This window comes from Salvelinus namaycush, chromosome 19, assembly GCF_016432855.1.
Source record: "Salvelinus namaycush isolate Seneca chromosome 19, SaNama_1.0, whole genome shotgun sequence".
In the NCBI taxonomy this organism is placed as follows: Eukaryota; Metazoa; Chordata; class Actinopteri; order Salmoniformes; family Salmonidae; genus Salvelinus; species Salvelinus namaycush.
The window spans coordinates 43,961,420-43,988,133 of NC_052325.1; positions in this window are offsets into that span (position 1 = coordinate 43,961,420).

A 26,714-nucleotide genomic window follows, 5' to 3' on the forward strand; every position below is an offset into this window, starting at 1 on the left:
ATGTATTATGTTTTTTAAAATTGTAGAAACTGCCTTAAATTTTGCTGGACCCAAGAAGAGTAGCTGCTGCCTTGGCAGGAACTAATGGGGATCCAGAATACGTAGAAATACAAATCAAGCACCTATTTAAAATGTGACAAATTGTGGCTAAATCTCTAAGAAATTTGTCATCAAGATGATCTGTACCTGGTGACATATCGTCACAAAGAGACCGCAGCATCGTTTCAACTTCTTCTTTCTACTTGGTGAAATTGAAAACGTGCAATGCCTCTCATGCATGATAGAAGATGTCATAATGAGAAGAGGCCTGAGACAGTAGTTTGATGGAGACTGGATCTGATATCCACTGGGATGATGTTGCCAGATGTGTTTCTCATCACACTGACACCCTGTCTATGGAGTGTTATAGCATGGCCCTTGCATCACCATCTCCAGTTGTCTTATGAATTCATCCTAATAGTGCTACTGCTATGCAGCAGTAATAGCCTCCAATAGCCTCCATGCTCAGTATGATAGCTTGTGCCAAGCGATAAGTATTGCCAGTTTTAACAGCAGGAAGTGGACATTTGCTTCAAGCTGAAATCCAATCTTAATATTATACCTCTCCTCTTGTGTTATGCATGTTTTGCATGACTTGAATACTTCCCCTTAGAATTGAGAAGTCGAAGCTCTGAATATCTGTTACAATTACTCTTTTTTGGCAGTTAATGTAGCAAAACCAATTTTAAGAGCCATGAGTAGCAATGATCTTCACTATTATGAAACATGTATGGCTCACCTACCATGGTGAAGTGTACATTTCTCCCTTGTGTGTTTTTATTGTTCATTGTCAATTTCTGAGGTTAGTAAATCATTCAGGCAAAGTTTGAACGTGAATGTTTTCCTGCTACGCCTATAGACTTGAAAAACAATACACCAATTTTGCAATAATAGCAGTAAGATGTGAATATCTATTGGATTGCTTATTGAGTCTAAGATGGAAATACTTTTTCCATATCCTCATGCATACTCATCCAGAGAAAATGTCATTACACTGTCCTTCCATTGGTGAAAACTGACATTTTGAACATGAAAAGTGTTAGTCATGCTTCCGGGCAAAGTATTCATCAGGTCAGATATAAATTAAAGTATTCCTTCACAAAGCTCAAATACACCTCTTCGTCTCACTGTAATCTTTCACATCTATCACACCCAACCCACTCCTACCACACACAAATTCAAAATATCTTACCCCTCTCCCCTTCCCATCCTTCACTCAAACATATCAAAGCTGTTAAGAGGCTTTGTTACTCTGAGAGGCCTATCCTCACATCTCTCTAACACTTTCTCCCATAGCCATTCCAGCCAACTGTTGACAATCTTATCAACAAATCATTGCTAAATGTCACCTATCAGTGTCAGAGTAGACAGCCATCGGAGTGTGAGTCTGAGTGACCAGTGACGATGCAATATCTTTTTCTGTGAAAATTCTCTCGGGCGACTCAAACAGGAGAGCCCAAATTAAGACTGAAGGCTGGGTGACTGGTACAAGCGGCTAAGCAGACTCCATTTCCATGGGCAATTGAGCTCTGGTTAAGGCGAGTGGAGCGTCTCCACTGTATTTATCAATAGGCTCGAGGGTCAGCATAATGTATGATTTTTATGCAAATTAACTCACTGATTACCCATACAGAACCGCTCAGCCATTCTCTCTTTACATAATGACAACCAAAAGCTCTGTCAATGGATATAGATTGAGTTTTAATGGTGTTGTAGTTATGCAATAATTCCCTGTCCAGCTTTCCATTTAGGTCACAGTTGAACTATCACAAAGAAAACAATATTAGATATATGATGTGCAAAGACATTTTATAATGGTAAATAAATCAGGCTTTCTTTCATCACCAGAAATATCAGATTATGAATGTAATGATATCACATTCTCTGATATGGATTTTTCCTTAGGTGTACCGGCTTTCTTTCCTGGCATCTTACTTGATATACAACCTGCATACAAGGTATGTCGCGATGTGAGTAGACTAATAATGTCACGCCCTGACCATAGGTTGCTTTGTATGTTTTATGTTTTGGTTGGTCAGGGTGTGATCTGTGTGGGCATTCTATGTTGTATGTCTGGTTTGTATATTTCTATGTGTTTGGCCTGATATGGTTCTCAATCAGAGACAGGTGTTTTGCGTTGTCTCTGATTGGGAACCATATTTAGGTAGCCTGTTTTGTATTGTGGGTTATTGTCTATGTTATGTTGCATGTTAGCACATTGTTTATATAGCGGTCACGTTCGTCTTATTTGTTTTGTAAGTTTGTTTAAGTGTTCTTCATTAAAGATAGAAGAATGTATTCAAACCACGCTGCGCTTTGGTCCGCTTCTTACGACGATCGTGACAGAATAACCCACCAAAATAGGACCAAGCAGCGTGGTAACGGGCAGGAGCAGGAGAGGCAGCGATGTCAGGATTTCTGGACATGGGAGCAGAATCTGGACTATACAACTTGGGAAGAGATAGACAGGTGGGCGGTCGACCCAGGGAGAGTGCCGGAGCCCGCCTGGGATTCGCTGGAGCAGTGCGAGGAGGGTTACAGGAGAATGGAGTTGGCGAAACGAGCACGGCGGCGCGGTAGAAAGCCCAAGAGGCAGCCCCAAAAATGTCTATCGGGGGGCACACGGGGAGTGTGGCGAAGCCAGGTAAAAGACCTGCGCCAACTCCCCGTGCTTACTATGGAGAGAGAGAGCGTCGTACTGGTCAGGCACCGTGTTATGCGGTAGAACGCACAGTGTCTCCAGGACGCGTGCTTAGCCCGGTGCGCTACATCCCAGCTCCCCGAATCTGCCGAGCTAGGGTGAGGATCCAGCCAGGGAAGATGGTGCCAGCCCTGCTCTCCAGACAGCCAGTGGGTCCCCTCGGGCCAGGATATCCTGTGTCTCCCGTATGTCTGCACAGCCCAGTGCGTCCTGCGCCTGCGCCCCGCACGTGCCGAGCTAGAGTTACTATCCAGCCAGGACGGGTTGTACAGGCCATTAGCTCGAGACCTCCAGTGCGTCTTCAGGGTCCGGTCTATCCAGTACCACCAGTGCCAACACCACGCACCAGGCTTCCTGTGTGTCTCCAGAGCCCTGTAAGCCCTGTTCCTCCTCCCCGCACTCGCCCAGTGGTGCGTGTCCCCAGTCCGGAACCACCAGTTCCGGCACCACGCACCAGGCCTACTGTGCGCCTCCAGGGTCCTGTAAGCCCTGTTCCTCCTCCCCGCACTCGCCCAGTGGTGCGTGTCCCCAGTCCGGAACCACCAGTTCCGGCACCACGCACCAGGCCTACTGTGCGCCTCCAGGGTCCAGTATGCCCTGTCCCTGCTCCCCGCACTCGCCCAGTGGTGCGTGTCCCCAGTCCGGTACCACCAGTTCCGGCACCACGCACCAGGCCTAATGTGCGCCTCCAGGGTCCAGTATGCCCTGTTCCTGCTCCCCGCACTCGCGCAGAGGTGTGTGTCCCCAGCCCGGTACCACCAGTTCCGGCACCACGCACCAGGCCTAATGTGCGCCTCCAGGGTCCAGTATGCCCTGTTCCTGCTCCCCGCACTCGCCCAGAGGTGTGTGTCCCCAGCCCGGTACCACCAGTTCCGGCACCACGCACCAGGCCTAATGTGCGCCTCCAGGGTCCAGTATGCCCTGTTCCTGCTCCCCGCACTCGCCCAGAGGTGTGTGTCCCCAGCCCGGTACCACCAGTTCCGGCACCACGCACCAGGCCAACTGTGCGCCTCAGCAGGCCAGAGCCGCCCGTATGCCCAGCGCCGTCTGAGCCGCCCGTCTGCCCAGCGCCGTCTGAGCCGCCCGTCTGCCCAGCGCCGTCTGAGCCGCCCGTCTGCCCAGCGCCGTCTGAGCCGCCCGTCTGCCCAGCGCCGTCTGAGCCGCCCGTCTGTCCTGAGCAGTCAGAGCCGCCCGTCTGTCCTGAGCAGTCAGAGCCGCCCGCCAGTCACGAGCCGCCAGAGCCGCCCGCCAGTCATGAGCCGCCCCTCAGTCATGAGCCGCCCCTCAGTCATGAGCCGCCCCTCAGTCATGAGCCGCCCCTCAGTCCGGAGCCGCCCCTCAGTCCAGAGGCGCCCCTCAGTCCAGAGGCGCCCCTCAGTCCAGAGGCGCCCCTCAGTCCAGAGGCGCCCCTCAGTCAGTCCAGTGGGGTCATTTAGGAGGGTCGCCGTTCCTAGGAGGCCACGGAAGCGGGTATTGACTATGGTGGAGTGGGGGCTACGTCCAGCGCCAGAGCCGCCACCGCGGACAGATGCCCACCCAGACCCTCCCCTATAGGTTCAGGGTTTGCGGCCGGAGTCCGCACCTTGGGGGGGGGGGGGTACTGTCACACCCTGACCATAGGTTGCTTTGTATGTTTTACGTTTTGGTTGGTCAGGGTGTGATCTGTGTGGGCATTCTATGTTGTATGTCTGGTTTGTATATTTCTATGTGTTTGGCCTGATATGGTTCTCAATCAGAGACAGGTGTTTTGCGTTGTCTCTGATTGGGAACCATATTTAGGTAGCCTGTTTTGTATTGTGGGTTGTGGGTTATTGTCTATGTTATGTTGTATGTTAGCACATTGTTTATATAGCGGTCACGTTCGTCTTATTCGTTTTGTTTTGTAAGTTTGTTTAAGTGTTCTTCATTAAAGATAGAACAATGTATTCAAACCACGCTGCGCTTTGGTCCGCTTCTTACGACGATCGTGACAAATAAACAGAAAGCAATTATTCCATAATGGCCGTTTCTATACGGGAGACTGTATAATGATGTTGGGTTTTGAACCAGGGAGGTACGGGAGCTGAACCCTCCAGAAGTGTCAGACTCTGTCCTGCAATTTGCTTCCTGGGGCGTCCGGGATCAACAGCTGGTGAGTAGTGTACTCGATCACGTTGAGTTGATATCCATTACTCATTTTGGTAGTAGATTTATGACTTTTAAAAATATTTTTACCAATGACCTGCCACTGGCATTAACCTCTAATTCCTCCCAATCCCGGATCCGGGAGCACCCCCATCAGTAAAAAAGCTGACTAGCATAGCCTAGCATAGCGTCACAAGTAAATACTAGCATCTAAATATCATTAAATCACAAGTCCAAGACACCAGATGAAAGATACACATCTTGTGAATCCAGCCATCATTTCTGATTTTTTAAAATGTTTTACAGGGAAGACACAATATGTAAATCTATTAGCTAACCACGTTAGCAAAAGACACCACTTTTTTTACTCCACCATTTTTTTCCTGCATAGGTAGCTATCACAAATTCGACCAAATAAAGATATAAATAGCCACTAACCAAGAAACAACTTCATCAGATGACAGTCTGATAACATATTTATTGTATAGCATATGTTTTGTTAGAAAAATGTGCATATTTCAGGTATAAATCATAGTTTACCATTGCAGCCACCATCACAACTCTCACCAAAGCGACTAGAATAACTACAGAGAGCAACGTGAATTACCTAAATACTCATCATAAAACATTTCTGAAAAATACACAGCGTACAGCAAATGAAAGACCAAGATCTTGTGAATCCAGCCAATATTTCAGATTTTTTAAGTGTTTTACAGCGAAAACACAATATAGCATTATATTAGCTTACCACAATAGCAAACCACACAACAGCATTGATTCAAGCCAAAAATAGCGATAACGTATAACCCAGCAAAAGATATTAATTTTTTCACTGACCTGCTCAGAATTCTTCAGATGACAGTCCTATAACATCATATTACACAATACATATAGAGTTTGTTCGAAAATGTGCATATTTAGCGGCACAAATCGTGGTTATACAATGAGAAAAGTAGCCAAGCTGCCAACAAAATGTCGGGAGAAATCTTGGGAGAGGCACCTATTCTAATCGATAACTAGTCATAAACTTGACTAAAAAATACAGGTTGGACAGCAAATGAAAGATACATTAGTTCTTAATGCAATCGCTGTGTCACATTTTTAAAATTAACGTTACTACGACATACAGCGTGCGTTAAAGCGAGACCGCACGGAAATTAATGGCGGATTATGCATTTTACATTTTTCAACAGAACAACGAATTAACAGCATAAATAGTTCTTACTTTTTGATGTGCTTCCATCAGAATCTTGGGAAAGTTGTCCTTTGTCCAAAAGAATCGTTGCTCGGTTGTAGAATGTAGTCTTCAACGTTGCAATTAGCAGTAAACATTAGCCATGTGGGCCAGACATCACCAACTCCCTAGAACGCAACACTAATAAATATCCGAAAATCGCAATATACTGACATAAACTGATATAACTTGGTTTAAAATAACAACATTATGATGTCTTTAACAGCTATATCGAATAAAAACAGAGCCGGATATATCTAAGAGCTATAACCGGAGCTTTCTACTACGACATGCCAAGGTCCTTCCTGCGTCAGAGCGAAGTGAACAAAGACCGGACCCTTCATTCCCAAGCTATTTATAACCTCTCAGATCTGCCTAGAGACTCCATTTCAAATCTCACTATTCGCTGACATCCAGGGGAAGGCGTATGCAGTGCATCTCAACCAATAGAAGACAGGCAAATTAATAAACTGACCTGGAAACAGCTTGCAGAATTCTGCATTCTCACATCCTCTTAGGAAAAATGCTCTAACTCGAGTTCTGTTTCACTCACAGATATAATTCAAACGGTTTTAGAAACTAGAGAGTGTTTTCTATCCAATAGTAATAATAATATGCATATTGTACGAGCAAGAATTGAGTACGAGGCAGTTTAATTTGGGAACGAAATTATTACAAAGTGCAAATAGCACCCCCTATTGAGTTAAACAAAGCATGTGTGTCCATTTATGCTGATGATTCAACCATTTATGCACCAGCAACCACAGCTAATGAAGTCACTGAAACCCTTAAAGAGTTGCAGTCTGTTTTGGAATGGGTGGCCAGTAACAAACTCCACAAAGCAAGTCCTGCAGGCTCTAGTTTTATCTTATCTTGATTTCTGTCTCGTCATAGCTCATGTGCTGCAAAGAAAGACCTGGTTAAATTGCAGCTGGCCCAGAACAGAGCCACCGCATGGTTTGCACTCAGAGGGCTAATGTTAATACTATGCATGCTAGTCTCTTTTGGCTAAGAGTTGAGGAAAGACTGACTGCGTCACTTGTTTTTTAAGAAACAATGTGTTTGGAAATTCCTAGTTATTTGCATAGTCAAATTACACACAGCACGGACATACAGGTCCAGCAAAAATTCAAGGAAACGTACAGTATTATACAGAGCCATGAGTGCATGGAACTCCCTTCCATCTTATATAGCGCAAGTGAACAGAGAACCTGGTTTCAAAAAACAAATAAAGCAACATCTCACGGCACTATTCCTCTCCCCCATGTGACCTTGTTGTGTGTATGTACTGACATGTACGTGTAACTGATAGATGAACACACTACATGTTAATGTTTTTAAATGTATGCCAATTGTAAAGTATTTTGTCTGTAATGTATTTTTTCATGGTGTCGGACCCCAGTAGCTGTCGCAATTGGCATCGGCTAATTGGGATCCTATTAAATAGTTAAAGCCCAGTGCTGTCAAACATGTGATTTCCTGTGTTTATATATAGACATTGTTAATGTAGTAAGCTAAACTAAATGTAGTAGACTATTGTAGCTGGAAATGGCAGATTTTTTATGGAATATCTACACAGGCGTACAGAGGCCCATTATCAGCAACCATCACTCATGTGATCCAATGGCACATTGTTAGCTAATCCAAGTCTATCATTTTATAAGGATAATTGATCATTAGAAAACCCTTTTGCAATTATGTTAGCACAGCTGAAAACTATTGTCCTAATTAAAGAAGCAATAAAAAAAAACTGGCCTTTAGACTAGTTGAGTATCTGGAGCATCAGCATTTGTGGGTTCAATTACAGGCTTAAAATGGCCAGAAACAAAGACCTTTCTTCTGAAACTCTATTCTTCTATTCAGTCTATTCTTGTTCTGAGAAATTAAGGCTATTCCATGCGAGACATTGCCAAGAAACTGCAGATCTCGTGCAACACGGTGTACTACTCCCTTCACAGAACAGCACAAACTGGCTCTAAACAGAATAGAAAGAGAGTTGGGAGGTCCCGGTGCCCAACTGAGCAAGAGGACAAGTACATTATTGTCTAGTTTGAGAAACAGACACCCTCACAAGTCCTCAACTGGCAGCTTCATTAAATAGTATCCTCAAAACACCAGTCTCAACGTGAAGAGGCGACTCAGGGATGCTGGCCTTCTAGGCAGAGTTCCTCTGTCCAGTGTCTGTGTTTTTCCCATCTTAATCTTTTATTTTTATTGGCCAGTCTGAGATATGGCTTTTTCTTTGCAACTCTGCCTAGAAGTTCAGCATCCCGGAGTCGCCTCTTACTGTTGACGTTGAGACTGGTGTTTTGCGGGTACTATTTAATGAAGCTGCTAGTTTCTCAAACTAGACACTCTAATGTACTTGTCCTCTTGCTCAGTTGTGCACCACATAGAACCCTTACATTTTTTTTTACCCTTTCGTTTTGTCCCTGTAGGGCAGTGGTTCCCAACCAGGGGTACTTGGAGACTCATGAGACCATAGGCTTACTGGTAAAATGCTGGTGGTACAGTAACTGAAAAAGGTTGGGAAACACTGCTGTAGGGGAACTATTTTAAGTTCTACCTAGAACCCTGTCATGAAGTAGCATTTGGATACAGAGTTCTGTCATTTGTCCCTGTAGGGGAACCCTTTTGAGTTCCATTTAGAGCCCTCTCATGAAGAACCCGCTGGTTCCAGTTAGAATCAATAACAGGTTCTACAGTTATACTTTTAGGATACTTCAGACGTGCTTATGGCACACGCTGTTAAAAATTACCTGTAATTTGACAATAAATTACCGGCTGCATGGCAGTAGAAATACAGTATTTTTATAGTTGTATTAAGGCGTTATTGTTGTAAAATGGTTTTTACCAATGTGCAGGAGGGGAACATTTGCATATTTGGGGGCATGGTCTAAAATGTGCCAACCAATTTTATTCAGGAAAGTCAGTTAAGAACAAATTCTTATTTACAATGACACCACCAGTACACCACCAGTACAGAGCTTGCTCAGGAATGACAGCAGGCAGGTGTGAGTGCATCTGCACGCATAGTGAGGCGAAGACCTTTGGAGGATGGCCTGGTGTCAAGAAGGGGAGCAAAGAAGCCACTTCTCTCCAGGAAAAACATCAGGGACAAATTGATATTCTGCAAAAGGTACAGGGATTGGACTGCTGAGGACTGGGGTAAAGTCATTTTCTCTGATGAATCCCCTTTCCGATTGTTTGGGGCATCCGGAAAAAAGCTTGTCCGGAGAAGACAAGGTGAGCGCTCCCATCAGTCCTGTGTCATGCCAACAGTAAAGCATCCTGAGACCATTCATGTGTGGGGTTTCTTCTCAGCCAAGGGAGTGGGCTCACTCACAATTTTGCCTAAGAACACAGCCATGAATAAAGAATGGTACCAACACATCCTCCGAGAGCAACTTCTCCCAACCATTAAGGAACAGTGTGGTGACAAATAATGCCTTTTCCAGCATGATGGCGCATCTTGCCATAAGGCAAAAGTAATAACTAAGTGGCTCGGGGAACAAAACATCGAAATTTTGGGTCCATGGCCAGGAAACTCCCCAGACCTTAATCCCATTGAGAACTTGTGGTCAATCCTCAAGAGGCGGGTGGACAAACAAAACCCCACAAATTCTGACAAACTCCAAGCATTGATTATGCAAGAATAAGTCAGGATGTGGCCCAGAAGTTAATTGACAGCATGCCAGGGCAGATTGCAGAGGTCTTGAAAAAGAAGGGTCAACACCACAAATATTGACTCTTTGCATCAACTTCATGTAATTGTCAATAGAAGCCTTTGACTCTTATGAAATGCTTGTAATTATACTTCAGTATTCCATAGTAACATCTGACAAATATCTAAAGACACTGAGGCAGCAGACTGAAAATTAATATTTGTGTCATTTTCAAAACGTTTGGCCACGACTGTACACTGTATCTACATTGTACCTTATATGTAGGCTAAATGCAGGCTACAGCGTGTCGTGTGATTTCTTATGTGGATTATAATAAATCAACATATTTGTAGTGGGTAGTTGTTTTCCTAAGCGTAAATCTTTTTTTTCTTCAATCAATTGTTTTATGATATATGTTGAAGGCAAGCAATATAGCCAGAATGACTTATTGGTGTCCTCAGTGCCTGTGTTGTCCAGTGGTTACAGCCACTGACCCCGGCACACATACAGTATGTCATGGTCAGCATGGGTTCAAATCTGGCCCACTGTCATAGTTTTTGTACCATACAGGGATATACGGTATTACCAAGGGGCGCTTTTAATTTTTTTTATAAATACACAAAACAATTTAAGCAACAGGTATCTTGACACAGTAGTTCTTTGCTGATCTTTGCTGATCTTGACATCTAGCCACTTAGCTAGCAAGTTAGCAAGCCAAATGCATAGCTGGAGCCCAAATATGTCTTAGATTTCTTATACTTTAAGGGGGTGTGGCGTAGCACACACCCCCGCAGCCCGCACGAGGCGGAGGTGCCCCCAACCCCAATAAAAAAATGGTTTAATAAGGTAGTGAAAATCATACCGTCGGTATATTGTATAAACGGTATATCACCCAAGTCTACCACTGTCCTTGGACTCATGGATGAACGTCTATTTTTTTATGCATTAATTCCTCATGGTTACAGTGTTAAAACAGAAACAACTAAGGTTCACAGTTTAGGAATTAATTCCCAGTGGTTAAAGGAAAATTCCACCAAAAAACTATCTTTTAGTACTTGTTTCAGTAGTCCATTGTTGACACAGTCCCAAAATGCATCATATGGGGTTGAGTTCTGTATTTTGAAAGTTACATATCTTAACTTGATTGCTGACGAGCAGAACATTTTGGGATGTGTCAACAACGGACTAATGAAACAAATACCAAAAGATAGTTTTTGAAATGTGTAACTAAATCAAGTCATCAGGGATTTTAGTTATTTGTACCACAAGGGCATGGGCCAGAATTGAACCCGAACCAGCACGGTAAGCCTATATGTGGATGGCTATTTTTCAGGGATTCACAAGGCTCATTTGAATTTCCTGATGCAGTAGCAAAATTCTCCAACAAAAGAGTGATCAAGTGAAGGTCCAACATCTGTACATAATCTAAAATTCATGAACCTCACAAGATGCCCTAATGCTTTGTTTCAACTATTTGCTAGCTAGCTAAAACCTAGATTTGCACATTGTTGACAGATTTGCACATACATAACAGTATGTAGCTATGGTTTGTTGATGAAACCTAGCCAGGTAGCTAGGTGGTTGGCCAAATTTTTGCCTCATGATCACCTCAGACAATGCATCCAGCTATAAAATTCAGTACAGTAACTTCACATGACTATGCATTTCTCATGGATCTGGTTGAGTATGATTTTGCGGGAACCTGAAGCTGTACATATTGTGGTTTTACAACACTTAAAGAGAAATAAGAAATGCTATGATTTTTTTTTTGGGGGGGGGGGGGGTGGGGGTCCGGTAGTGATGGGTGGGTCGCGAACGAGCCGGCTCTTGTAGGCGAACATTGGGAGCCGGCTCGCACATCAGAAGAGCCGAATCTAAATATAAATGTTTTAAAAAATTAAGATATGAATAATCAAAAGATTTAAATGAATAGAATTAACTAATTCAAAGAAAGAAAAAATATGAGTATTGGCTTAAATGCTCAAGCGCAAACACAAATTTGTCCTGTCTGCTCAGACTAACAGCCTCACCTGTTGTTCCTTTCAATCAAACACGCAGTGTCAACCAATGAACAAAGATGCATGAGGGAGGGCCGAGCCAACTCATCCAGTCACATACTTAGCAGCCGAGGAGAGAGAGGAAGGGACAGCTGTGAAAACAGCTGGAACATGAGTTGGAAGCACAATAGCATTTGGATGCATTTTAATAATGTAGACAATGTTAGAGCACATTGTAGAATTTGCCAAAACAACATATCTATTGGTCTATTCACAACCTACACCGGCATATGCGAACTGTGCACCCAACTGTGAAGCTAGCTGTAGCGGAGCTTCGAGAAACTAGCGGGCTTGCTAGTGATAGTGGTGGAGCCAGCACCTCCACATGTGGAGATGTATCCACTCAGTCAAGTAGGCCTACTCTGCGACCCACGACAACGCAATCTTCTATGGAACAGTTTATGCCAAAGTCTGTCTGTAGCAAAACAAGGTCAAATTGATATTGCATTGGCTAAAATGATTGCCACTGATTTCCAGCCATTTTCGATCGTGGAGGACAGAGGTTTTAGAAATTATAGCAATAGTTTAAATCCAATGTACACAATTCCAAGCAGGAAAACTCTATCAAAATCACTTATTCCACAACTGTACGAGAGCACAGTCTTCAGTGCGGGAAAGAGTCCAAAAAGCTACTGGAGTTTGCCTTACCACTGACTGCTGGATATCATGGGTAACCACTTCTTACATGTCAGTTATATGCCACTTCATTGAAGCATTTTCGATGTCTAGCTGTCTTCTGGACTGCTTTGAGTTCAGCGACAGACACACCTCAGAACTTAGCAGAGGAACTGTTGAGTGGCCAGAGAATGGCAAGTAAAATGGAAAATTGTTAATGTTGTGTTAGCGACAATGCAGCTAGCATAACCAAAGCCATACATTTTAAAATGGACCCATCATCCATAACTTGCCCACACAATCAACCTGATTGTAAGAGATGATCTGAATTTGATGAAGCCCACTGTGGACAAAGTGAAAGCAGCTGTGAAATACTTCCACAGGAGCACAGTAGGTGCTGAAAAACTAAAGAAATACACAACGCCAGATGGGGATGCCTGAGCTGAGGCCTAAACAAGACTGCACTACAAGGTGGAATTCAACATTGTATATGTTGAAGCGGTTTCTTAAGTCAAAGGATGCCATCATCTCTACCCTGGCCATTGTCAATGCGCCTGTTGATGCTCTGACCCAAGAGGAACGGGAGGTGGTGGAGGTGGTGTATAGAGTCCTGGAACCCTTTGAGCAGGTCACTGGAGATCAGTGGAGAGAGGTACAGTAAGTAGTTATTACTACATCATTATTTAATCCAGTATTATATATGTATATGAGCAGTAGATGCGAATGTAGTATCAGTAGACAAAACAGGAACCTGAACTAATAAGTTACTGTTCTCTCTTTTCAGCTATGTGACAGCCTCAAAAATTATACTCATGTGTAAGGGTCTGCAGCGACTCACAGCCAGCCGCCAGAGAGAAGCAAACGTAACCACAGGACATGTGACAGAGTTGATGGACACCCTATGTTCATCAATGGACAGAAAGTTCCACAGAATGGAATATAATCACGTGCTATCAGAAACCGCTGCACTTGACCCCAGGTTTAAGAAGTTAGCCTTCAATGATGCCAGCGATTGATGAGGCTCTTCAAAGAATAACCTCAGCAGAAGGGAGGGACAGCCCCAGCAGTGAGCTGGCTCAGGCACCAGGGCAACAGGAAGAAGAGTGATCAGATGGAGCAGAAGCATCAGCAGTAGTGCCACAAACGTCTGCTGTTTGGATGCTGTTTGACGAGAGAGCAACTGGGGATGCAGCACGAAGGAATCCCTCAGCAGATGCCATAATGGAGGTCCGATCCTATTTGGAGGATCTGCAGATCCTCTGAGCTGGTGGAAGAACAAGGCCTCTGTCTACCCACAGCTTACTAAAGTCATGACAAGGAAACTCTGCATAGTGGCCACATCCGTTCACTCTGAGAGGGTCTTCTCGAAAACGGGACAAATAATTACTGAGAGAAGAAACCTCATCAGCCGCTCGAAAGTGAGGCAGCTTGCATTTCTGAATGCAAATCTCTCATAAAAGCAAAATATGGTCAGCATTGCTGTGGCGTGCTGGTTACAACATGGTGGCAATAAAGAAGAGCGAAAAGAGGGACCAGTTTAATGTTTTAAGTGGGATGCTGCAGTTTTCACATTATTTATTTTTCTTTGATATGGCGCAATATTCTATTATTATGATGTTCAGATTGTATTAGTTTTGAATTGTTACATTTATATGCACTTTGTTTATATACTTCGTCACATGCATTTTGAATCAAGCATCAAGGACCGGCAGTGAACCCGGAGGGTTGCTGGTATAAAATCCTAGATGCAACTGCCTGCTGTTGTGCCCTTGAGCAAGGCACTTAACCTCTTAGATGGTAGGTCCACTGTCATAGATGGACAAGATTAATATGAGATGAAAGGTGAGTTCCTAACGAGTTCAGGAAGCCAAGCTAGAGCTCCTGTGAAACGTTCACAGCGATGGGGGCAGATGTTTTGATCAAGAGACACCTTTAGAAAAGATGCACATTTTAGACGTATTTTAGTTTTAAGGAAGGTGAAGTCTTTTTATAATTTGATTATGCTAAATTTAGAACGCACAAGTCATTTCAAGCCTTATTCATACCGTTTTGTTGAATAGGAAATGCACCATATAATGTTTCATATTTGTACTGTGTACTTGAGCTGGTGTCCTCAAGTGACTACACCTCAGCAATTGATGACTATTTGTACAAGAAAGGTGAGATTTAAACCTTTGAGTATGCAGCATTACTAGTTATTGTTTATGGCCCTCATGATGAATAATTAATTTTGGGGATTACATTTTTGATTACTTACATTTTTTTCCTCGGAAACAACAGCTCTCCGAGCGTGGGACACTCTTTTCATCCGTTTTTGGGCAGTGCTATGTCACAGTGGGCAGTGGGTTTCAAAGTGCAAGGACTGTCCAATGCGCGTCCACTTTCAAATGAGAACCCTCCGCCTGGGACCTCTTTCATAACTACTTCACCGACATCATTATGGTGTGTTTATACTTTAGTTTAGAATTACACTTTCATATTAGTACATCATTTGTCATATTAGTAAATTTGGCTATTTCAGCCGTACCTGTTGCTGACAGATGTATCCAATCAAGCACACACCCATGCAATCTCCATAGACAAATATTGACAGTAAATGGCCTTACTGAAGAGCTCAGTGACATTCAATGTGGCACCGTCACAGGATGCCACCATTCCAATAAGTCAGTTTGTAAAATGTTTGCCCTGCTACAGCTGACCCGGTCAACTGTAAGTGCTGTTATTGTGAAGTGGAAACGTCTAGGAGCAACAACGGCACAGCCGCAAAGTTGTAGGCCACAAAACCTACAAAACCTACAACAGAACGGGACCATCGAGTGCTGAAGTGCATACCGTGTAGAAATCGTCTGTCCTCGGTTGCATCATTCACTACCGAGTTCCAAACTGCTTCTGGAAACAATGTCAGCACAAGAACTGTTCGTTGGGAGCTTCATAAAATGGGTTTCCATGGCCGAGCAGCCGCACAACAAGCCTGAGATCACCATGCGCAATGCCAAGCGTCGGCTGGAGTGGAGTAAAGCTCACCGCCATTGGACTCTGGAGCACTGGAATCGTGTTCTCTGGAGTGGTGAATCGAATCACGCTTCCCCATCTGGCAGTCCGACGGACGAATCTGGGTTGGTGAATGCAGGAGAACGCTACCTGCCCAATGCGCCAACTGTAATGTTTGGTGGAGGAGGAATAATGATCTTGGGCTCTTTTTCTAGCCAACTTAGTTCCAGTGAAGGGAAATCTTAATGCTACAGCATACAATGACGTTCTAATCGATTCTGTGCTTCCAACTTTGTGGAGAAGGCCCTTCCCTGTTTCAGCATGACAACCCCTTCGAACACCTTTGGGATGAAATGGAACACCGACTGCAAGCCAGGCCTAATTCGCCGACCTCACTAATGCTTGAGGCTGAATGGAAGAATGGAAGTCCCCGCAGCAATGTTCCAACATCTAGTGGAAAGCCTTCCTAGAAGAAGGCTTTCTGGGGAACCAACTTCAGCAAAGAGGGGGACCAACTTCATATTAATGCCCATGATTTTGGAATGAGATTATCGATGAGCCGGTGTCCACATACCTTTGGTCATATAGTGTATGTGTGTGAGTTGTACTTACACACACACGCACGTACACCTACACCACCAATGTTGCTGTCCCAGATATAGAGACATTAAACACTGGACACTTCCTGTTTCTTTCATACCATTTTTCACACTGTGTATTCATATGCTGTATTCTTCACATAGCACAGTCAAATATCTACTACTGTACATTGCATTTTTTTTGTTCACCGCCTATAGGGGAGTGTGGGGTAAGTTGAGCATTCTTTACGTTCAGTATCACTCCGTCAAGGGAAATATAGTATTCTTTCTACCAAAGTTATCAACATATACTTCAGGATGTTATGTATCCCTGGAAATAATCAGAACATATGTAATCATTACTGTTTTGAAAACACAGCTTGTCCCAAAAAAGTATCGGGTAAGTTGGGCCTCCTACACATTTCGGTACTGAATGAAATAATGCCATTATCTTTATTTCCCAAATAAAATGAAACAATCACTTTTGCCTTTTAATCATTTTAACCATCTTTTAACACAGGCTTAACACCTAACAAACACTTTTTACTTTTTTTATACCTTTAACATAGGCTCTGTTACATCTTATCCCAGCGATTCCACCTTAAATCTACACCCACTGTGACATATAGGAGCCCCCCCCCCCCACCCACTGAAAGGGTGTGAAAAGTGTGTGTGCGTGTGTGTACCGGGCGCGCCCAGTGAGTCAAATTTCAGTTGGACCTGAATTTAGAGGTTTTGATTGGCCAATGCATGTTGACGTTAGTTTGTCCCCTCATCTCTTTCAGACTCCATATTCCTGAACAACATTTGATACCTCAGCTGAGAACTCCATTCCCTAAATGGTCACCAGATGGCGCTGCGATCGGTTCGCTAGTTTTCTTGCAAAAAGGGGGTTTAATTTGTTAGTGTTATCCAAAAGGCACTTTTGGAAATGACCTCCAAGAAATTCCAAATTTGACAACGGTGACACTCGAATCACCGAGAATTATTAATTATGAACACTTCCTTCCGTTTGAATATTCAAGAAAGGTGTTGATTTAGTTAAACTATTTTCTTAGCTTTCCTTCATTGTTTGCTGTAAAGATAGTAAAATAATTACATGTACTAACAGGCTAATATTTAATATTTGTTGAACAAGAAACATAATTAGGATTACAGATCAAAGTCTAATTCAAAGTGAGAAATGCAGCATGTCCTCATAGGAGCATGTCCACTCCTGTATCTTAGCATCAGTAGCTAGCTAACAATATATCCCGACAACATTATTGCTCAATATAGTTTTGTTCTCAGCCAGATAGCATTACTGAAATTGTATCTGCTTCGTTAGTTGATGTTGTAACATTAGCCAGGTTCGCAGCAAGACTGTTCTCAGGGCAGGCCTGGTTGTAGCTAGATATGTTTGAGTCACGTAGGGGACAATTGTAGCATTTTAACTAACCCTAAACCTATTCCTAACCTTAACCTAATTCTCCTAACCTGCTACTTAAGTTCTAACCTGTGCTATAAAAATTAACTTCTGCTAGTCAAAACCAGGAAACCTGCCCTGAGAACAGTCTTAGTTTTCCATTCATGCGAAACAGACCCGGGTTAATGTCTCATCCGAGCAACCAAGTTATAGCACAAACTGGCTAGCTAACTTGCTTTACGTTGACAACACGTTGACAACACCCTCAACATATTTCTTTTGTTCAATTACCTCAGCCACATTCACAACCAAATTCAAGGCAGATTAACTATCAGGCATGACCTCAGATCGGCTACAAACATTCATTTTGTTGCATCAAAATCGACATCTCCACCATAGCTAGCTAGCTTGTTAGCTAATCAAACCAATGCTCAAATTACATACAATAGCATAATGCCGCGACACTTTCATCAAACTGAAGTTATAGCCATGTATGTTCTTACCTTGATTGTCTGTATTAGTTACTCTGCCCATTATCTAAAATATTGAGTCTCACCCCAAATAATACGTGTCAATGCAATGTCTTTCTGCACTAAGATGGCTGACTGATGTTGCAGCATATTAGCCTGACTGATCCTGACAATTGTGTAATTCATAAACAACTTGGCTATTGAAATGCAAGCAGCAGGTGATGAGACCAGTTACAGAAAGCATTACAATACCAAAACATTAAAAAAAACATAAGTGAAATGTTAAGCCAACCTTACCAACATGAATGTAATACAGTCATCAGTACTATTCATATTAACCTACTGGACCTCCTTAGTACAAGAACATGAAACAAAGATGATTTACTCTATTTTAAATGATGTAATGGTGAATGAATCTCAAATTGTTAAATGTGGTAGCTGCAAGCTGTCTGTGTTTGCATCCCTCTGTCCAATCAACAGAGATGGCTACACTAGAGGGAGAGGTTATAAGAGAAAAAGGGTGGGGGGAAATAGGTGGAGGTTGAGATCTCCTGGAGAATTACCCTCCTTTTGCGCATCAACCAGCTAGTTATTAGAATCGGGTGCACTAGATTAGGGTTGGAGAAAATCCACAAGACAGTGACTCTCCAGGACTCTCAGATCATGCTGTATCTTGCGTCAAGTCTGTTGATTCCATTTCGATCTGGTCATCCTCATCGTGATATTTGTCTTCCGTGTCACACTTTTTCCACAGACCCAGCTAACACACCTAATTAAACTAATTGCATTCTGAGGACCAGTCGCCCATCTCTGTGATAAGACTGTCACCATGATCACCTAAAAAAAACGAATAGTGTAACAATTACTTTGTTTGTGATCGTTTCCCAATGTAAATCAAGGTTCAAAATAATGCTTGCGGTCAATTTGCAGTGCAGAATTAATTTATAATTATTAAATGTTTTTTGGGGATCCTGGATGCTGATTGGACGAGCAGTGTTCCAAGCAGTACTGTATTGGCCGTCACGCTATGCATGCTAACAGTTCCGTCTGAATTATCAGTATGCCTTCATAATAATATTCATGTTGCTGTCTAAATCATATGTTGTATTTATCTCAACTCGCACATTATTTCCCCTTGTTTCTAGCCAAGCATTTGGTTTGGTAGTGGGGGTTAATATACACCTCGCTGTCTGCCTGTCTGACCTCATCTTTGTACCATACATAGATTGAACAGTGCCTAGACGAGATTAACTTTCTCTAAGCCATGCAAAAATCACACATCGTCATTATCATGAATATATCCAAGCACAGCGCAGTCAGAAAATATTCATACCCCTTGACTTATTCCCCAGCACAAGGTGCAACTGCGTAATGATCATGCTGTTTCAATCGCCTTCTTGATATGCCTCACCTGTTAGGTGGATGGATTGTCTTGGCAAAGGAGAAATATTCGCTAACAGGGATGTAATCAAATTTGTGCTCAAAATCTGAGAGAAAGAAGCTCTTGGTGCGTATGGAACATTTGTGGGATATTTTATTTCAGTTCATGAAACATGGTACTAACGCTTTATATGTTTACATCTTGTATGTATGTGTCCTGGAGGACATGCAGTGTGCACCCAATGGTGCGTTTGGCTGCACGTATCACCCTCTGAAACACCTTGTGGTTCGCTGCGGTGGAGTTGCCATACCAGGCCGTGATGCCGCTCGACAGTATGCTCTTGATGGTGCTCCTGTAGAACACTGAGGGCCCTCAGGGACAGGGCAGATTTATTTATCATCCTGCTGTTTAAGAGTTGTAGTAGTGCCTTCTTCACCAGTGTCCGTGTGGTTTGACTATTTCAGCTTCTCTGAGATGTGTACGACAAAGAATTTGAAGTTATTGACTGGCTCTACAGAGGCCCTGCTGAGGAAGCACCCTTGTGGGGCTCCTGTGTTGAGAATCAGTGTCGGAAGTAATGTTACCTACCTTCACCACCTGGGAGCATCCCGTCAGGAAGTCCAGGACCCAGTTGCAAATGGAGGAGTTCAGAACCAGGGCCGTGAACTTTACAATGTGCTTATGGTACTGATGGCAGAGCTGTAGTCCAAACATCATCCTCACATATGCATTCCTTTTGTCTAGGTTGGTAAGGGCAATGCAATGGAGATTGCGTCGTCCGTGGATATGTCAGGGCGGTAGGTGAACTGCAGAGGGTTAAGTGTGTTGGGGAGGGAGGAGGTGATATGGTCTTTGACTAGCCTCTCTAAGCACTTCATGATGACGGAAGTGAGTGCTACTGGTCGGTATTCATTCAGTACAGATACTTTCCCTTTCTTGGGCACAGGGATGATAGTGGACATCTTGAAGCAGGTAGGTACAGCGGCCTGAGTTAGAGATGTAAAATGTCAGAACACAACAGCCAGCTGGTCTGCACAAGCTCTGAGGGAATGACTATTGATGCCATCTGGGCCGGTAGCCTTGCGAGGGTTTATGTTTGAATTACTAACATACATCCTCAGTGGAGACTGCGAATGAAGTCCACGTTGACTTATCAGAATCTGGTGACTGAATCGGCGTATTCATTTATCTCCAGAGGCGACCCGGAATATATTCCAGTCCACGATCAAAACAGTCTTGAGCCTGAAGTCTTATTGGTCGGTTCAACGTTGTACAAACCTCACCACCAGAACTTCCTTCTTGAGTCTTTGTAGGTTATTTTATTTAACCTTTATATAACTAGACAAGTCAGGAAGAAAAAAATATTTTTTACAATGACGGTCTACCCCGATCAAACCCTAACGACGCTGGGCCAATTGTGCGCCGCCCTATGGGACTCCCAATAACGGCCAGTTGTGATACAGCCTTGGATCGAACCAGGGTCTGTAGTGACATCTCTAGCACTGAGATGCAGTGCCTTAGACCGCTGCACCACTTGGGAGAAGCAAGATGGAGTCATGGTCGGATTTGTCAAAAGCAGGACGGGAGAAGACCTTATATTCATATTGAAAAGGTGTTTGTTTAGCAGTTGTCAAGAGTAGAATTTCCGCGAGTTAGACAGTCTGTGTTAATAATTCGGAAGCACGGTCCTCAAATGACTTTTAAAGTCCCCAGCAGCAATGAACGCTGCTTCCGGAAATGTGGTCTCCAGTTTGTTCAATGTCTAATGAAGAGCTTTGAGAGCATTTTTGGTGTCGGCTTGGGGCAACACCAAAAATGGCGGCTACTGTGTGCCATGTTATCTGATGGGACCAGCTACAATTTAGCGTTTTGTCACAAGCAAGTAAATTGATGATTTTAATGAGTCGATATGCATTTTGAGCTGGAGAAACTGTTTAAATGTAAATGGTTGCTTATGTTTGCAAGTATGGCTCCAATATATTTTATTCTGTGTTTTGCCAACCAAATACGTTGCTTTGACTCTCATTTTCAATCACATCTATGTAACGTTATTATGTAGAAATCATTCAGACCCCCTTTGCTCAAATGTGAATGTTTGAAGGTTTATTTTTGACATGAGAGAAAGTGTAAACAAAAGCTGTAAAAGGAACCAAATATCAGGAGAAAAAAAGAAACAGTACAATTAATCAAGCCATTGCTCTAAGACATGTTGTTTTGAGAAATTCAATCCACCGAAAGAGTAAACATGGTGTTGCGGATATTCTGAAGTAAATCCCCAGTTCACTATCAAACTCACTATCACAGTGAAAAAGTGCCCCTCCAAAATAGCTGCCAAGTCACCTGATGGGTCATGTGGTCACCATCTGACCATATTAAGATGGCCGCCATACCAGTGTAGGCTGCTGAGGGGAGGATGGCTCTTAATAATGGCTGGAATGATTCTATTCAATTTACTCCATTCCAGCCATTATGAGCCGTTCTCCCCTCAGCAGCCTTCACTACGCCATACCCACACCAAACAATTAACTGAACAGCAGCCATCTGAGGACCAGTAGTGTGTGTCATTGACCTTGATTTGTTTTATAGTTTCTGACTTATCAGATTTATGTCATTGAACTTTACTTTTCACACTGTAAATCAAATGTTATTTGTCACATGCACCAAATAAAACATGTGTAGACCTTACAGTGAAACGCATACTTACAAGTCCCTAGCCCACAATGCAGTTAAGAAGAATACCTAAAAAAATAAGAAATAAAAGTAACAAATAATTAAAGAGCAGCAGTAAAATAACAGTGAGGCTATATGCAGGGGTAGCGGTACAGAGACAATGTGCAGGGCACTGGTTAGTCAAGGTAATACAGTTGAAGTCGGAAGTTTACATACACTTAGGTTGGAGTCATTAAAACGTGTTTTTCAACCACTCCACAAATTTCTTGTCAACAAACTATAGTTTTGGCAAGTCGTTTAGGACAGCTACTGTGCATGTGTGCATGACACAAGTAATTTTTCCAACAATTGTTTACAGACAGATTATTTCACTTATAATTAATTGTATCACAATTCCAGTGGGTCAGAAGTTTACATACACTAAGTTGACTGTGCCTTTAAACAACTCGGAAAATTCCAGAAAATTATGTCATGGCTTTAGAAGCTTCTTATAGGCTAATTGACATAATTTGAGTTAATTTGGGGTGTACCTGTGGATGTAATTCAAGGCCTACCTTCAAACTCAGTGCCTCTTTGCTTGACATCATGGCAAAATCAAAAGAAATCAGCCAAGACCTCAGAAAAAATTATGTAGACCTCCACAAGTCTGGTTCATCCTTGGAAGCAATTTCCAAATGCCTGAAGGTACCACATTCATCTGTACAAACAATAGTATACAAGTATAAACACCATGGGACCACGCAGCCGTCACACCGCTCAGCTCAGGAAGGAGAGGCGTTCTGTCTCCTAGAGACGAACCTACTTTGGTGCTAAAAGTGCAAATCAATCCCAGAACATCAGCAAAGGACCCTGTGAAGATGCTGGAGGAAACAGGTACAAAAGTATCTATATCCACAGTAAAACGAGTCCTATATCGACATAACCTGAAAGGCCACTCAGCAAGGAAGAAGCCACTGCTCCAAAACTGCCATAAAAAGCCAGACTGTTTGCAACTGCACATGGGGACAAAGATCGTACTTTTTGGAGAAATGTCCTCTGGTCTGATGAATCAAAAATACAACTGTTTGGCCATAATGACCATCGTTATGTTTGTAGGGAAAAGGGGGTTGCAAAAAAAAGGGGGTTGGCTTGCAAGCCAAAGAACACCATCCCAACCGTGAAGCACGGGAGTGGCAGCATCATGTTGTGGGGGTGCTTTGCTGCAGGAGGGACTGGTGCTCTTCACAAAATAGATGGCATCATGAGGTAGAAAAATGATGTGGATATATTGAAGCAACATTTCCAGACATCAGTCAGGAAGTTAAAGCCTGGTCGCAAAAGGGTCTTCCAAATGGACAATGACCCCAAGCATACTTCCAAAGTTGTGGCAAAATGGCTTAAGGACAACAAAGTCAAGGTATTGGAGTGGCCATCACAAAGCCCTGACCTCAATCCTATAGAACATTTGTGGGCAGAGCTGAAAAAGTGTGTACGAGCAAGGAGGCCTACAAACCTGACTCAGTTACACCAGCTCTGTCAGGAGGAATGGGCCAGAATTCACCCAATTTATTGTGGGAAGCTTGTGGAAGGCTACCCGAAACGTTTGACCCAAGTTAAACAATTTAAAGGCAATGCTACCAAAAACGAATTGAATGATTGTTAACTTCTGACCAACTGGGATTGTGATGAAAGAAATAAAAGCTGAAATAAATTACTCTACTATTATTCAGACATTTCACATTCTTAAAATAAAGTGGTGATTCTAACTGACCGAAGACAGGGAATTTTTATTAGGATTAAATGTCAGGAATTATGAAAAACTGAGTTTAAATGTATTTGGCTCAGGCGTATGTAAACTTCCGACTTCAACTGTACATTGTTTATCTTATGCTACACCAAAGATAGTAAACATACATTTTTATAAACTAATCCAATCTGTAAGTGGTTGAATATACTGTATAGCAACCGTTGTGTGAGAGTTGTTCCATTTTACATTGTGTACGTAGTTTCCATGAACTGTATTTTCTTCCCTACTATGGCAGGCATTCTAAATGCAAGCTCTGGGTGATGTAACATTTCTGGATATCTTCCTTTAAGTTGGATCCAACAGAGATTGGAAATCACATTTCAAACCACCATAAAGTGACACATTAAGAAATATTCAAATAAGGCTTACACCCTTATAACTCAAAGTTACCCAAAAGAGAAATGTACTCTCATGGAGTTGATGGTTAATTCAAAACAATACACACAAGTATAAAATGGCGGGAGTCAATTAAAAGAGACACTGAAAATAGTCAAGTGGCTATTGGAGTTACACTGTCTTCAGAAAGAATTCATACTCGTTGACTTACTCCACATTTTGTTACAGCTTGAATTAAAAATGTATTAAATTGTTCTCACCCATCTACATAAAATTCCCGATAATGAAAAAGTGAAAATACTTTAGAAACTTTTGCTAATTTATTGAAAATAAAATACAGAAATCTAATTTACATAAGTATTCACAACCCGGATTCAATATTTTGTAGAACCACCTTTGGCAGCGATCACAGCTGAGCTTTCCACTCCTGGATTGTGCAACATTTGCCCATTATTCTGTAAAAAATTCAAGGTCTATCAAGTTGGTCGTTGCTAGACAACCATTTTCCAGTTTTTCCATAGAATTTCAAGTTGATTTAACCTGTCTGGCACCGGGGTTCCGCTAGCGGAACTCCTCCCACATTCCACTGAAAAGGCAGAGCGCAAAATTCAAAAAATATTTTTGAAAAATATTTAACTTTCACACATTAACAAGTCCAATACAGCAAATGAAAGATACACATCTTGTGAATCCAGTCAACATGTCCGATTTTTTAAATGTTTTACAGCGAAAACACCACATATATTTATGTTAGCTCACCACCAAATACAAAAAAGGACAGACATTTTTCACAGCACAGGTAGCATGCACAAAGCCAACCTAACTAACCAAGAACCAACCAAACTAACCAAGAAACAACTTCATCAGATGACAGTCTTATAACATGTTATACAATAAATCTATGTTTTGTTCGAAAAATGTGCCTATTTGAGGTATAAATCAGTTTTACATTGCAGCTACCATCACAGCTACCGTCAGAAATAGCACCGAAGCAGCCAGAGTAATTACAGACACCAACGTCAAATACCTAAATACTCATCATAAAACATTTCTGAAAAATCGATGGTGTACAGCAAATTAAAGACAAACATCTTGTGAATCCAGCCAATATTTCCGATTTTTTAAGTGTTTTACAGCGAAAACACAATATAGCATTATATTAGCTTACTACAATAGCCTACCACACTACCGCATTCATTCATCAAGGCACGTTAGCGATAGCAATAGGCACGTTAGCGATAGCGAATAAACCAGCAAAATATATTAATTTTCACTAACCTTCATAAACCTTCATCAGATGACAGTCCTATAACATCAGGTTATACATACACTTATGTTTTGTTCGAAAATGTGCATATTTAGTGCTGAAATCAGTGGTTATACATTGTGCTAACGTAGCATCTTTTTCCCAGAATGTGCGGATATTTTTATGACACTCAACTATTCTGACCAAATAACTATTCATAAACGTTACTAGAAAAGACATGTTGTATAGGAAATGATAGATACACCAGTTCTTAATGCAATCGCCGTGTTAGAATTCTAAAAATAACTTCATTACGACATCCAGCTTAGTTATAGCGAGAGAGTGCCCAAAATATGGGCGCAAGCTACTATTTCACATGTTCGACAGATATATGAAATAGCATCATAAAATGGGTCCTACTTTTGATGATCTTCCATCAGAATGTTGTACAAGGGGTCCTTTGTCCAGAACAATCGTTGTTTGGTTTTAGAATGTCCTCTTCTCCAGTCAATTAGCACGGAAAGCTAGCAAAGTAGCGCAAAGCTCTCCTTCCTGAACAAAGGCACACAACGCAACACGCCTAACGTCCCGAATAAATTTCAATAATCTAATAAAACTATATTGAAAAAACATACTTCACGATGATATTGTCACATTTATCAAATAAAATCAAAGCCGGAGATATTAGTCGTCTATAACGACAGCTTTTCAGAAGGCAATACCAGGTCCCTTCTCGCGCGCTCCAGAAAACAGGAAACTGGTGACACGTCATGCCAAGAGCTTTTATTCGACCCCAGATCAAGTTATACACTCCATTTCTTCTCTCACTGCCTGTCGACATCTAGTGGAAGACGTATGAAGTGCATGTAAACTAATAAATATCAAGGACATTTATAGGCAGGCCCTAGAACAGAGCATCGATTTCAGATTTTCCACTTCCTGTCAGGAAGTTTGCTGCAAAATGAGTTCTGTTTTACTCACAGATATAATTCAAACGGTTTTAGAAACTAGAGTGTTTTCTATCCAATAGTAATAATAATATGCATATTGTACGAGCAAGAATTGAGTACGAGGCCGTTTAAATTGGGCACGATTTTCCCCCAAAGTGAAAACAGCGCCCTCTGTCCTCAACAGGTTAAGTCTTGGCCACTCCGGAACATTCATTGTATTCTTGGTAAGCAACTCCCGTGAAGATTTGACCTTGTGTTTTAGGTTATTGTCCTGATGAAAGGTGAATTAATCTCCTAGTATCTGGTAGAAAGCAGACAACTAGGTTTTCCTCTAGGATTTTGCCTGTGCTTAGCTCCTTTCGGTTTCTTTTTTATCCTGAAAAACTCCCCAATCCTTAACAATTACAAGCATACCAGCACCCTTTATACTGCAGCCCCCATTATACTTGAAAATATGACAGTGGTA